The sequence below is a fragment of the Herpailurus yagouaroundi genome, unplaced genomic scaffold (genome assembly GCF_014898765.1).
Source record: "Herpailurus yagouaroundi ecotype Mexico unplaced genomic scaffold, PumYag 77, whole genome shotgun sequence".
NCBI lineage: Eukaryota > Metazoa > Chordata > Mammalia > Carnivora > Felidae > Herpailurus > Herpailurus yagouaroundi.
The window spans coordinates 94,796,675-94,810,372 of NW_024412388.1; the positions used below are offsets into that span (position 1 = coordinate 94,796,675).

The 13,698-nt window shown below is 52.1% G+C and overlaps 1 protein-coding gene across 2 annotated transcripts in view; it reads left to right on the forward strand.

The window, feature by feature from the left end:
* KCNC4 (potassium voltage-gated channel subfamily C member 4) overlaps positions 1-13,698 on the forward strand; it is a 46,113-nt gene that overhangs the window by 25,956 nt on the left and 6,459 nt on the right. Inside the window, exon 4 of one of the 2 annotated variants that reach the window (XR_005788845.1) lies at positions 5,365-5,496. The exons of the other annotated variant lie outside the window; for it this stretch is intronic. The gene's annotated coding sequence lies outside the window, so the exon portion shown is untranslated. The remainder of the gene's footprint in view (positions 1-5,364; positions 5,497-13,698) is intronic. 2 annotated transcript variants of the gene reach the window in all.

Consider the following 13,698-nt stretch of genomic DNA (forward strand, 5'->3'; position numbering starts at 1 on the left):
GTCCTACGCTCCTCCCTGGAGGCCACACTATTAACATCTAGCGTTGGGTCCTTCTAGGCCTTTGGTAAAAGACCTTTCTGACAGAACTGCCGAATAGGAATGACCGCCTTGTGGGTACGAGGTTCCTGTCCCTGGAAATGTCCGGAGAGACATTGGGTGGTCACGTGCCAGGGTTTGTGGGAAGAACTTCCGCCCGGCATGGAGGGTTGAATTAGAAGACCTCTTCCGGTTCTCACACGTTCTGACTGACAGGGGGCCACGCAGCTACTCAGCGGTGGAGGCTGGTCTGGAGCCCGGGTCTTCCTAACAGGACCCAGATAAGCTCTTTTCCTGGCATGATTTTCCTCAAAGTCCTTCGCTCTGGAGGGGAACTCCCTGCTAGACTCCCTGTCTGCCTCTTTCCAGCCAATCCTGGGTGTATGCCAGGGCTGAGACTGGCATCTGTGGTGCATCTGGTTCAGTGACTCGGTTGATACCCTCACTTGGGTTGATACCCTGCGATGTGTGGCCAGTACCCGCCCCTACAGCCTCCCGGGCCCTGACAGCGTGATCACCGTGAGCACCTGCCCTCTGCCCGGCTCCAGGCCTTTGTGGGATCAACACGACAGGTGGCACGTGAGCTGGCCCAGTCACCTGGGGCCGTGGTCACCACACCTCAGCCCCGGACAGCATGGGTTGCTCTAGGGGCCACAAGGGCTGCCAGGGACGCTCGGAGCTGCTTTCTCCCGGGGAACCTCACCTGGGCCTGACCATAGCATCACGGGCCGAGGAGAGGGAGCCAGGAGAGCTGTGGCTCCAGGTCAGAGGGGTCAGAGGCCTTCTGCTGTTGGTGCTGGAAGCTTCTCCGTTTCTCACAGGGCTGAGGGGCCAGCCTGCACCCCCACCCTCAAGTCACCATATTTACCTGTCTTTAGGGCGATTCCATAAGAGTCTCCCAGAACGGCCAGGCTCTGCTTTTGCTAAGCTAGGCTCCCTGCTTCGTAAATCAGCAATTTCCGGTGTGGAGACTAGGGTTGGCCTGAGGAGGTCCCTTCCTTTCTCTCTCTACACCCACTTTGCTAGGTGATCTCACCCACTCCTATAGTCCTAAACGCCTTCCAGAAGCTGGTGACAGCCATGTTTGTAGGTCCAGCCCCAGAACTCTCCTCTCAACTTCATTCATTTGTTCATTCATTCATTCATTCATTCATCCAACAAACATATATTAAACTTTTTCTCTGTTCCGGGCACTGCTTTCCATGTTGCATGTGCATCAGTGACCAGAGAGTACGACCCCCTCCCCTCCCCGCTCTCCACACCCACTCACCCTGCCTGCTCAGCCCCTCAAAAGCACCCCCACGCTCCCCTGACATTGGACTCTGATTTCACGGTTCTCCCTCCCTGTCCTCCTCTCCCCGTCCATGTGCTACCACCATCCACACTGAGGCTGAGCAAAAACCAGGGTGTCATCGTTAACCCCTCCCTCTCATACCTTAACTCACTCACTCACTCACGTTAAATCTTTATCAAATGCCCATACTGCATCCTGGGGAACCAACAGTGACCCAGTCGGCGGGACCCCTGCCCTCAAGGAGCTGACATTCTAATGGGGGGGCTAGGCCAAAAGACCGGTAGACTAAATACACACATAATAACCTCTCCCACCCTCATTCCAGCCCACCTCAATGCTGTCATTCCTAGGTCTGAAATATGCCTCGCAAGCCTTCCATCTCTCACCCCTTCCTCGCTGGGCCCCAGCTGCCTGTCTATACCCCAGTGTCCTCCCAGCAGCCAGACAGGCCTTCTGAAAATGGACTCTAGATCACGTTAACCCATCGTCAACCCACAGTGGCTGGATTCCCACTGCACTTTGAGTAAAATCTAAACTCTGTCAAGGTAAAGGGGGGCCCTCACGGCCCTGTGCCTCCTCAGACCCCTCCCTGCCTCTGTCCGTGCCCCCCCACACCCCTCTTCCCTCAGCCCCCGAACCTTTGTTACACACAGCGTCTCTTCCACCTTTAATGGAACACTGTGCCCACCTCACCTGACCCCTTTGCCTCACCCCTCTGGTGTGGCTTTAAATGTCACTTCCCTGGTGGCCCCCTCCAGTGCCCCGTGTTGTTTTCTATCACTGCAGCGGGCTCATTTTCTTCGGGGTGCTTAGCATGCTTTGTGACCACGTATTTGCCCCTTGCCTGCCTCCCTGTAAGTACCTGGGGCCTCGCACAGTGCTAGGGGCTCAGTAAATAGTTTATGAATGAATGAATGGGCAGACATGGCCGTGCCATAAGCAGCCGCTGAACTGCGTCCTATGTTTTTCCTCCAAGCTGTCTCCAGCTGGCTTCTGCACCTCACTTCTAGGGCATTCCTGGGAGTCCTTGGGGAGTAACGTGAAAGCTCTTCTCTTTACATTATGCATTTCCTGCCTGAGAAACTGTCAGAATAATGAGGACTGAGAGAGAGGGAGGCGGAGAGGGGAGTTCTCCTAGCTCTTCTTGCTCTTCCTTCCAGAACTTCGGAACTTCAGGAACTTGTCAAACCCCCTCCCCAACCGGTGAGCCACCTGAGGGAGCTCATTCACCCTGGCTCCCCTCAGGGCTGAGCCCTGTGGGGTAAGTGCTCTGGGGAAAAGGCAGATGGGAAGAGGCAAAAGACAAGGCTGGAGAGGTTGGGGGGTGGGAAAGAGGGACAGAAAACAAGTTTCCTGGCCCAGCATGCCCTCAAGCCAGTCCCCCTCACCCATATGCACTCTTTCTGGAACTCTGAGCCTCCTGGTCCAGCTCAGGCCTCTGGGTGGGACAGTGGGGCTCCTCCCGGGTCATCCTGAGCCCTCAGCTGACAGAGCCTGGGGCCACTGGGGTGTCACTACCCCTGAGGGGACCTCTGTAGGGACCAAAGCCTAGGATTCCTTAACCATGGGCAACTCTGTTCTTTATCTCCCTAGAGACCCACTCACCGCCTCCCCCCACGGTTTCTCACCTTTAGGCCCCAGGTCCAAGGACAGTCACTTAAAATTCAATATCCGTGATCAAATGTTCAAATCAAACAAACAAGGGAGGGGAGCCTGGGTGGCTCAGTCGGTTAAGTGTCTGACTCCTGACTTGGGCTCCGGTCATGATCTCATGGTTTGTGAGTTCAAGTCCCAAGTCAGGCTCTGCACACAGCGTGGAGTCTGCTTGGGATTCTCTCTCTCTGCGCCTCCGCACTCATATTCTCTCTCTCTCTGTCTCTCAAAAATAAATAAACTAAAAAAAAAAAAAAAAAAAGGAGGGGGGCAACAAACAAAAACAGACTTTTCCCCATACCCTCAGTGTCCCGCCTGGCCCAGGCCCAGGCAGCTGGCCCTTGGGAAGACCAGGGGTGATCCCAGGAGGCCCAGAGCCCCCAGAGGAGCGGCTCCTGGCCCGGCTGTTGCCATGGTGGCCCTCCCTGGGGTGGCGGCTGCCAAGTTGCTATGGAGAGCGGAGTTTTGCCACGGCTTCCACTACCGGCACCGAGAAGCTCCCCCAGGACCCTCCCCCTTCCCAGGCCAATACATGGTCAGCCTGGTGGCCAGCTTGTGCTGTCGTCTCAGTGGACCAGGGGGGCACTATAGGAATAGGAGTCAGAACCAGTTTCCTTCCCAGTACCCCAGCTGCGTCTAGCCTCATGCCTCAGGACTGCCTCCTCCCCCTGAGGGAACGATACTGTTTGTACTCCTGGCAGATCCATTAGGGACCTCATTTCTCTCAGGACCTTCCTCCCCCCCCCCCCCCCCCCCCCGGGGGCGACCAGCTCCCAGAGAGCCGGGGGGGGGGGGGGGGGGGTGGGAAGGTGAGGGTAGGGTGTGTGTGAGAAGGCTCCAATGGCAGCACTCTCCCTCTGGACATAGTGTGCTACACTGTGACCAGCTGCATTTCCCTGGACAGAACTGGAAAATTGGTTTCTAGAACCCTCCATGTCTCTTCTTGAGTTTGTGTCTATCCTCACTAAATACGCTACACCCTTACTGCACCTCAAACACCCGCACATTTCCCAGGTCCTTCTAGTCTCTTCACCCTCTCTTCATGTTCTAATATATGCAGAGAAAAGTATCTTGTGCCAGTTATCCACACGGTAGTATAAATCAGGGTCCATGTATATTTCATTTCCCAGGACATAGGATTACTAGACCTCCTCTCAGCTTATGGAGTAAGAGCCTTGTTCTCTGTTATCGGAAGCCCTCACACCAGAGAACTCTAGGGAGGGTAGATATTTTTTTGTTTGTTTTGACCAGAGGGGAGAGAAAGCAGGAGCTCCTTGTGTGAGTCAAGGTAGAGGCCAGAGTTCTACAAGGAATTTTGGCTTTGCTTTGATTACTAAAAGAAAATGGAGCGCGAAAGGGAAATCAGAAGTGATATGTGATAGGAGTTGCCTCTGTCTCGAAGACCCTCTCTCTCCTTTTGGACCCCCTTCCATATTCCAGTATTGAGTCCCCTGCCTGGCAAACACTTATACATCCCTCAAGGGACTTATACGTCCCTCAAGGCCCGCTCACCTGTCACCTCCGGTGAGAACCTTCCCTGGACTCTTCCTTTATACCCTCACGGTACCTGGTACGCCCCTCTAGTGTAGTACTTAGCACAGGGATAGCCTGTTGCTTATTTACTTGTTTATGGGGACTTACTATTTACTCACTTATTAAGACTTTTATCTCCAGCTCCTGCTCAGTGCTCAGGAGCTCAATGATGAATGAATGAATGGATGGAGGAATGAATGAGTAGACAGGGAATGAGCTAGCCGCTCACTCCTGACTTCTGCCATTCACACTTGTCATTCTAGCCCATGTCTGGTCTCAGAATCTGTCCAGAACAGTTCCCTGGGAGGCCGGGCCCCTCCCTCTACCACCCACCACTGTGTGCCAGCCCAGTCCCCCCCCACTGCCAGCAGTGCCCCCTTCCACAGCCCCCCACTCCCCTCAGCTTCCCAGGCTCTGGCCGGCCAGTGGGCCTTTCTCTCCTGGTGCTAATGGCTTCAGACCGTCCCTGGAGTCTACGTGGACCAGCCAAGGGCTCGTGTCCCAGGTTCTTCCCTTCTCCATACTCCACGTTCTCAGTCTTCACCAGTGTTCTTTTATGAGCCTCCTGCCCTCTCCAACTCTCTGAGCACCAATGTGGGCAAAACCCCCGCTGCCCGAGTGGGCCATAGAGAGAGAAGCTGGAGAGGGTTGTTTCCATAGGAGCCTGGCCCAGTCCCATGACATTGCTTGGCCTCAGTTTCCACGTCTGTGGAATGGGAATTAAACCTCCCCTGCCCTCATCCACAGGAGGTATGAAGGTTAAATGAGGAAGTGGGTAGACGGGTCTTCTGGAACCCCTGGAGCACTACCTGAGGTGAAAGGTTATCATTCCTCTGACCTTCCCTCAGGGGCTGGGGTGTTCCTCCAGAAGAGGAGAGCTGGTGCTTCTGGAAATAGTAATAGCTCACATTGAGCGCCTGACAGGCCAAGCATTGTCCTAAGCCTTCTGTGCGGATTCATCTTCAGAACAAACCTAGGAGGTAAGAGCTCTTTTAATCACTTCCATGTGACAGATAAGGAACCAAGGCACGGAGATCAGCCCGACAGCAATCTCACAGACAGATTTCACATCGCGATTTTGACCTGAACCCATGCAGCCTGACTCTGCCCCACCCCCATGCCCCTGACCGCTGGCTCTACAGGCTGCAGCTGGCCCCGTGGCACTGGCCCCTCTCCTGTCATCGATTAACTGCCCACACCCAGAATTTTAGCTGCCACTGGCTTTGCTGCTTGTGCCTTTTTTTTTTTTTTTTTTTTTTTTTTTGCCAGGAGGAGCAAAGAGAGGTGAAATAGGTGAAAGAGCTAGCCAGGCTCAGGCAGGCGAATGGTGCTCTGTGCACGTCCGCCGTGTTGTAGAGACACAATCAGGGGAGTAGGGCTTGGCAGGTGTGACTTCCACAACAGAAAGCACTAGAAACCCTTTTCCCGAAATCCTTGCTAGGGCCATTCACTAGGGGGATGACAGGACGGAGGCAGTGTCCAAGCATGATGCAGGGCCCCGGGGCATGGATGCTCTCGAGGTGACCGGCTGGTGAGACCATTTCCCTCCTGGTGGCCGTGAAGCACCTGTGTGATACCTGTGTACTTGACCGTGAGAAGCCAGAGAGAAGCCCGCCAAGCTGCCTGCTGCCAGGGCTACCACCTGAACCCCACCTTGCAGTCCTCCTCTCTCCCAGGGCTTGTCTACACACACCCGCGAGCTCTGGGGCATAGGAGCCGAAGAGTAGGGACGTGGGAGAAAGCACTAGAGGAGAGACAGAGAGAGCAGGGATCCTGGAGGGGGGTGGGGGAGAGAGGCAGGGAGGACGGGTGGGAGACGGAGGAGTCGGAAGGGAAGTGGGGCGGGAGGAGTGAGAAAATGCGGGAAGAGGAGGACCGAGAAAGGGAGGAGGGAGAAGGAGGAGGGACCAATCCCGACCGTGGAACCTAAAATGAACTCAACAGGCTGGAAATAGAACAGCTGGGCAAACCCAAAACACTGTTTGGGTGTCTGCTGAGCAAGCACGTGAATGAACAGAACTGGGGGAGCAGTTCAAGGAAGAAATAGATCATTTCATCTCAGAGGTAGGTCCGAACAGGAGGCGTTTATTCCAGCCCGCCCAGATTACTCGGGATTCTTTTTCTGGGGGCGTTTGCTTTACGTAAGCATTATTTTTAACAGGCTGCCTTGGCGGCTGGGTTAGCCTGACGCCACCCCACCCTTGCTTGGCGGATGGAAGGTTTGGGTTACTCTGAGACCAAGACCACTCTGGGTTTTTATTGTCATTGTGGACATTTCTGGCTTCAGGGGAAGAAATCTTTTTTTTTTTTTTTAATCTTTTTTTATGTTTATTACTTACTTTTGAGAGAGAGACAGAGTGTGAGCGGGGGACGAGCAGAGAGAGGGAGACACAGAATCCGAAGCAGCTCCAGGCTCTGAGCTGTCAGCACAGAGCCCGATGCAGGGCTCCAACTCCTGAACCGTGAGATCATGACCTAGGCTGAAATCGGACGCTCAACCAACTAAGCCATCCAGGCGCCCCAGGGGGAGAAATCTTAATCCGTTTGCCAAATGGAGGTTTAGAACTCTGAGTTGTGTTCCTGAATCCGTTTGTAGAACAAAACCCAGTTCTGGAATGGGCCAGGACGGGCCTGGGGGACCCTGCCCCCCTCAGCACCCCCAGGGCTCCATGATGCCTTCTGGTGACCTCACTTGATGCCAACACACTTCACCCTGGGAGGTGCCCTGTGCACCTGACGCTCAGCCCAGGGACCCCTTCCCTGGCCGTCAGTGGCCACCTCTCTGCTCCCGCCCTGCCCCCATAGCACTGTTTCTGTCTTCCTCCACCCTTCCAAACCCTGGCTCTCTTTCCCACCTAGGCTCCTATGCAAACTTCCTGGGTCTCAAAGACCATTTCCGGACTCTCAGGGTGCGTGCGCCCCCCGAAGTTGCAGCCAACGTTGTTTGTGTGTTATATCCTACAGGCAGGATTTGAATCTTTCATCAGACTTGCTGTGCCCACTTCCCGCCAATGTGAAGAACGATTAGTCTGGAAGTTAGAGGCTGGGCCAGCACAGACTGTGAAAACAGGTGGAGCCAGGTGGCCCCTGGTGGCTCCTTTTAGCCAGATGTCACTCTGGGGTTTTTGCTCCATCACAGATCTCTCTAGAGTTAGATCAGCTCCACTTGGGACTGACCGTGGACAGCTCTGGAGAACCAGAGCTCTAGCCTTGCATCTACCGCTGGCTGTGCTATCTTTGACAGCTTGCCTGCTGAGCTACAGCGCTTATAAAATTGGGGATAATACTGCCCATCTTAGCAGGTTCCCCCAAGGCTCGATTAAGATCCTGCATTCTTACTGCTTTAGCCCAGTACCTGACATTTCATTCGTAAAGCTTAACTTCCTTCCTCTCCCCCTTCTTTCCTGGATGAACACTAAGGAACCTTCCCAAATTGAGCAGGTAGACTCTACTAGAGGATTGTTGGGGAGACCTAAACCGGAGAGAAAGAGCCCAGGCCATCCTACAGCCTTTCCAGGAGGTGCCGGGGCAGGAGGGTTAGCTCTGGTGGAGGACGGAAGAGAGGAGGTCTTCGTCAGCAGAAGGTCTCAACCGTGGCGGGAAGGCAACCGCACCCATGTCGGATATTCGGAACACAGCCAGCTGGCGGACGGGCCACTTAGAGACACATCAGTTGTAAGGAAGCTGACCGAGGACCCCTCGGCGCCCACCCTCACTGCACACACCACCAAGACAGACACTGATTACCAAGCCATCCCGAAATCTCTCCTTCCCTACGCTACCTCTCACCTTCCTTGGGGCCAAGGCTCTTGGCCCAAAGTGGCTTGTTCTGTGCACTTCAGATAGAGCTAGAAATAACGCAGGTTAGCTTCCTCTTCTCTGACATTGATGAGCTGGGGGACCAAGGAGGGTGTCTCAAGAAAATTCAGGAGTTCTTCCTGGTTCTTGGCACCATTTGTGCCCGTTCCAGCTCTCCGTGCCCTTGTCTGACCCTCCTCTTGCCAGAGTGAGAGACCAGCATCTTCGAGAATGCCCACGAAGTACTCTGAGCTTCTCAGATGTAAAGGGCAAGAGAAATCAAAGGCAGCCCTTATCTCTATCCAGATGATGGGGATAAACACAGCCCAAACCTGTGTCCTGGCCTGCCTCGCTTGGCCAGTGGCTGAATGAATGCCAAGCTGAGATTTCTCTTACTTTGTACTCACTTGGCCCCAAAGGCTGCCAGGGTATTGGCTACTAAGTCACTAATCCACAAAAGCCACCTGCAGCCCCTCCACAGGTCCCAGAAGGAATCTTTGCTCTGTTCTGACCTCAGAAGCCACCTTGCCCTCTTGGCCAGTGCCTTCTTCACTCTGGATTTGGGCATCACATCTGTAATTTGATGCCTAGGAAATATTTTTAGCGACCAACCTTGATGCAGACTTCATCCCCATTCACCACTGGGGTAACGAGAGGGGAAAGAATTGGAAAATTCTACCAGCCACACGGCTAACAGCTGTTTGAAGGGTCTTCCTAATAGACAAGTCTGACCATGTCCTTCCCTTTCTGAAAACCCTTCTATGGCTCCCTGTTGGGTAGAGGTGAGATGCCCAAGACCCTTGACCGTCTGGCCCATCAACCCTCATTTCCTGTCCCTCCCTCCCCACACATTCAAGGAGGAGTGTTCTTTGAACTTCTGCACTGTCCTGCTTTAGCAGGTTGCTCGAAGCAGCCCCCACTTGGTCTACCTTGTGAAAACTACTCATCTCTTGGGAAGTCTTTCCTGATCCACCCATCCCACCAGCAGAATTTTCTCCCCACACAGCCCCCGATACACCTTTACAAGAGAATTTGTTTGCACTCGGTATTTACCTGAATGCCTTGCACAAAACTTTTTTTTTTTTTTTTTAGTTTATTTATGTATTTTCAGAGAGAGCATGATCTGGGGAAGGGCAAAGAAAGAGGGAGAGAGAGAGAATCCCAAGCAGGCTCCACGCTGACAGTACAGGCCCCACCCAGGGCTCGATCTCTCGAAATGCAAGATTGTGACCCGAGCCGAAATCAAGAGTCCCACGCTTAACTGATTGAGCCACCCACACACCCCTGCACGAACTGTGTTAAAAGTCATAGTTTGGACTCACCTTCCCTGTACTTCTGCAAATTGGGCCAAGGAACCTATGTAGATGTTAGGATATTAACTATATTAGGGAAAATTTAAATTATCCAAAATTTAGATAAGGTCAAAAGGATGACTGCATACTCCTGCCCTGTCATAGTGAAGCTTTGTTTAACAGACCTACACAAAGCTTATTTAATTCTCTAGAACTGTGCTATCAACATAGAGCTTTTGAGCACTTAACGTGTTAAGTGCTAATGCCACATGTTAAAATGACAGTATTTTGGACCTGTTGGGTTAAAGTATATTATTAATAAATTGGTTTTTTTTATTTTAGAGAGAGAGAGTGAGCGTGTGTGAGCAAGGAGAGGATCAGAAGGAGAGAGAGAGAGAGAGAGAGAGAGAGAGAGAGAGAGAATCTTAAGTAGGCTTCACGCTCAGCACAGAGCCCCACATGGGGCTCAATCCCACAACCTTGAGATCCTGACCTGAGCTGAAATCAAGAGTCGGATGCTCAACTGACCGAGCCACCCAGGAGCCCCAATAAAATGTATTATTAACATTGATTTCACCTGTTCATTTTTACTTTTTAACGTGACTACTAAAAAAATTTGAATCACACACATGGTTCCCAGTGTATATCTATTGGATGGCACGCTCTAGAAGACCATTTCACCATCCGGTAGAGAGTCAAATGATTTCTGGCTGGTAGGAGAGATAACCCCAGTTTAATTGCTCTGCAGGACACTTACCAGATTTGTCTCCAACTTACAAAGAAATTTATTTTGATGTGTCTTCCCTTTGAATTTTTTTTTTCAATGTTTATTTATTTATTTGGGACAGAGAGAGACAGAGCATGAACGGGGGAGGGGCAGAGAGAGAGGGAGACACAGAATTGGAAACAGGCTCCAGGCTCTCAGCCATCAGACCAGAGCCCGACGCGGGGCTCGAACTCACGGACCGTGAGATCGTGACCTGGCTGAAGTCGGACGCTTAACCGACTGCACCACCCAGGCGCCCCTGAATTTTTTTTTTAACATCTATTTATTTTTGAAAGACAGAGAGACAGAACGTGAGCGGGGCGGGGCAGAGAGAGAGGGAGACACAGAATCCGAAGCAGCTCCAGGCTCTGAACTGTCAGCACAGAGCCCGACGAGGGGCTCGAACTCACAGACTTTGAGATCATAACCTGGGCCGAAGTCGGACGCTCAGCCGACTGAGCCATCCAGGTGCACCGGTGTGTCTTCCCTTTAAATCCAGTTCCTTAAAGGCTTTTTGAACCAGAGTATTTTATTGGTTACCTCGTTAATGGATGAGTTAAATAAAATCTTTGACACGTTTATTCTGTATCTGTAGGAGACTTATACTTTCAACTTTTTAGAAATTACAATTAGACCTCTATCTCCTGTCCAGCTTAAGAGCATAGCCTGAATTATTAACATGCCTGGTAGTAAGGGCTTGATAGGTGTTTGTTGAATGAGTTAAAACACTTCCTTGGACTTGGGACCTCATGTTTGAACTGCCAAGCACCCTCTGCAGTGGGATCCCTATCTGCCATATGCCTGAGGCTAGTGGGGGGATGTAGGAAATATGAGAGCTTCTTTTCAGGACCCTAAACTATTTGGGGGGGTCCCCATAAAGATTCCCCAACTCTTGGGCCATGTGATCCCCAGAGAATGCTAGCAGAAGCAAATCCTGGCCCTCCTGCACCGACCCCCCCGCCCCCGCCCAGGGGCTGCAGGAAGCAGGATACCCAGATAGGTTTCCCTTCCTTTCTGCCCATGACCTGGGCTCTTACCAACCTCAGCACTGTGACGATCCCACCAGACAACCCTGACTGTTCCTCCAGGTCTGGACACAGAGGCACTTTTGTGTTGAAGGTCAGTAAGCAGGGCTAGCCTCAGGAGCCAGGTCTTCTGGGAGCCCTAGAAAACTCTCTGGGTCCTGAGTCCAGAGAGACAATTGCAAAACTATATCGCTTCCCCTTTCCCCTCCTTGCCATCTCCGCAGTGGGGGATGGCCGGCTGGCCATAAGGGGAGAAGTTCCTTGTGAATTCCTTGAGGGCAGAAGCTTGTCATTCGTATGCCTGGCAACTGCTGAGCACTTTTCCCAGCCCACGGTGGACACTCGGTGAATGTTCGTCCGCCTCTCCTCCCTCTGCCTGACTCCAGTCTACAGCCAGCTTCCTTCCAAACAGCCTGAGGTATAGACTCTTTGGCCTCGACAGAACATTGATTAATCAATCGCCCTCTCTGGGAGTCTGAGCAGGATCCGTTGATAATGAGGCATCAAGCTCGGGGGGGGGGGGGGGGTGACCTTTTAGAAGTGTCACACCCAGCTTGCGGTTGTCCACGTCCCTTATGAAGAAGAGAGAAGTCTGTAGAGGCTCCGCTGCTGGAGAAAGAGAATAAAAGCAACATTTTTTTTATTGTGATAGAATATACATAACAACATTTTCTATTTTTAACTGTAGAGTTTGATGGCATTAAGTACATCCACATTGTTGGCACCCCTGGGTGGCTCAGTCGGCCAAGCACCTGACTCTTGATTTCAGCTCAGGTCATGATTCCAGGGTGGTGGGATTGAGCCCCGAGTCGGCTCCGTGCTGAGCATAGAGCCTACTTGGGACTCTCTCTCTCCCTCTGTCCCTCTGCCCTTCCCCCCACCAAAGTACATTCACATTATTGTACAATTGTCACCACCGTCCATCTCCAGAACTTTCCCATCACCCCAAAATGAAACTCGGCCCACTAAACACCAACTCCCCATTCTCCTCTCCTCCCAGCCCCTGGGAGCCACCATTCTGCTGTCTGGCTCTATGAATGTAACTACTCGAGGTGCCTCATATAAGTGCAATCATGCAGTATTTGTCCCTTTGTGATTGGCTAAGCCTAATGTCCAGTGTGTGTGTGTGTGTGTGTGTGTGTGTGTGTGTGTATCACATTTTGTTTATCCATTCATCCAACCTGGGTTGCTTCCGGTTTGGGGCTATTGTGAATAACGGGTGTACAAACATTTCTTTGAGAGTCTCCTTTCATTTCCTCTGAACACACCCGGAAGTAGAATTGGATCATATTAATGCTTGTTTAATTTTCTGAGGTCAAAACCACATTACTGAGCACCTGTGCGGTTCCAGCTCTGAGCTAAGCCCTTTCTATGTGACATCCCATTTAATCCATACAACAACCCTTTGGGGTGAAGAAGATACTCTCCGGTTTATACCAAGTGAAGATTCCAGAAACCAAATGACTTGCTCCAAGTTAGAGACAGCGATGGGCAGTCAGGTGTTGAACCCAGGTCGACTTGATGCCAATGCCACATGCTTCCCGGACAGCAGGCAACGAAAACAAATACGGTTGTCAAAAGGAAGGGCCACACTTTAACGCTGTCGGCAGCTAGCACTTTCTTTAATTAACAACCAACACCTTAGCAGGAATCCGGCAGAAGGATCCCCCTTGCTCAGATCAGATGAAACACTGTCTTCCAGATGTTTTCCAGACCAAACTCCTTTCTTCCCGGCCTCCTCCCCCACCTCCTAGCTTCCCTGGCCTTCCTTCCATCAACTAGACCCCCTGCACTTTGTGTTCCTGGCTGACAGACAAATTCTCTCAGGCCGCAAACTCCCCAGGCCACAGCTCACATGGTCCCTGTGTATAGCCTGAACCTACCAGTGTCCCGCGCTCTGTAACAGTTTGAATCAATGAATCAATGAGTGACTCACTCAATCAATGACGGTAGGGAGGACAGGCACGAAGAAAGAGAACACCAGAATTATCCACTTCTCCACTTCTACTTCACTATTTGTGTAAGACCAGGCTGTGAGTTGCTCAGAATAATCTGTGTGCCATATTTGGCACCACTGCGCAAGCCTGAGCCATTTTGGGGTTGGAAACTCCCAGGGAAAGAGATGGAATTATCCTCTTGGAGAAATATGCCCGCGTGGCTGGCCCAAGGAAGGGGAGGAGGAGTTTTCAGTGTTGGGAGAGATTTCATGTCCTGAGGAAAACCAGATCCTCAGGGGATGAGACCTTTAGCACAATTCCTTCCTTCCTTCCTTCCTTCCTTCCTTCCTTCCTTCCTTCCTTC